At 44.4% G+C, this 1,178-nt stretch overlaps 1 non-coding gene across 1 annotated transcript; it reads left to right on the top strand.

Annotated features, from left to right (window-relative positions):
* Positions 1-800: 800 nt before the first annotated feature.
* LOC146783529 (U4 spliceosomal RNA) lies at positions 801-940 on the top strand. The gene has a single exon (XR_014971086.1). It is a non-coding gene; the product is annotated as a U4 spliceosomal RNA (small nuclear RNA).
* Positions 941-1,178: the final 238 nt, after the last annotated feature.

The raw sequence follows: 1,178 nt of genomic DNA, 5'->3' as shown, positions 1-1,178 counted from the left end.
GCCACAGCTTCCGCCTGGCACTTATTCTTCTAAAAATTAAGCACTGGTTACACCAAAATTGAGTATGTCTGCCCCTTACATATCAGACAATAAGTCTACTTGGTGACTGTCAAACATAAATCAAGCACTGGCTAAAACAACAACAAGCGGGAGCCATTTTCCCTGTTAATATGGCCGCCATGGTGAGACGCAAGAAAAATAGACTGGACTAGATGAGGACTAGTTGATGTCTAGATGATGGCAGGACAGAGGACGTCTCAACATGGCGACCTCAAAGTACTCGGGTCTTGGCCTGAGTGGCATTTCTGACCCCCTTCGTCGTACTAAGGAGAGGTGTCCTGCACCTGGAGTCAGTCCGCCCCACGGTGAACCTCGGTGAACCTCGGACAGTCGGGGCTGCACCTTGATACACGCTTAATTTCCGATCCTTTTGCATGGTTCGCTGGCCGGGAGCAAGCTTTCCCCGAGTCGACAAAAACCTTGCCTACCCTGAGGGAGCAATATCATGCACCTCTCTCTCTTTTGAAGAGTCCTTCTATTGCTGCGGAGGAATGTTTGCTCAAGCAGTGACCTAATATACGGATATGCTAATTGACACCTGGACCCCCAGAATCCTCTGCGCGCAATACATCATTTTATGAGGTTGACACGTCATAAAGTATAGTTCAGAAGATTGCACCTGGCAAATTATTGTAATCTGTGTTTTTGAGTGATGTGTGAACTGTGAAGTCGACTTTTGCTCGCTGTAGGTGTCCTAAATTTCATCTCCCGTGGGTACCTCAAATGACTAAGTTTTCTTTAGCTTTGCGCAGTGGCAGTATCGTAGCCAATGAGGTTTAACCGAGGCGCGATTATTGCTTATTGAAAACTTTACCCAATACCCCGCTGTGGCGATTTGAAATATAGTCGCCATTGCAATTTTTGACAGTCTCTAAGGAGACTGAATTAAACGTCAAATAAAGATAAATTTTAGTAAATCTGGTCATTTGTGTGATTAAAGCAGAGTGTGAAACTGACTTTCCACTCTTTATTTCCTTTTCAACCACTAACAATGTGTAAATGCAATCCCTCCGATCACCCCACTACCAAAAAAGAAGACTTTTACTTCTTCACTTCAGAATTAATTCAATCTGCTTTTGGAGCCCAGACTTGAGATAAAATGTTAGTGCTCCACCTCT

This window comes from Triturus cristatus, chromosome 11 (genome assembly GCF_964204655.1).
Source record: "Triturus cristatus chromosome 11, aTriCri1.1, whole genome shotgun sequence".
Taxonomy (NCBI): domain Eukaryota; kingdom Metazoa; phylum Chordata; class Amphibia; order Caudata; family Salamandridae; genus Triturus; species Triturus cristatus.
Note: the sequence above shows the minus strand (reverse complement) of the source record. Positions and strands in the feature narration are given on the sequence as shown.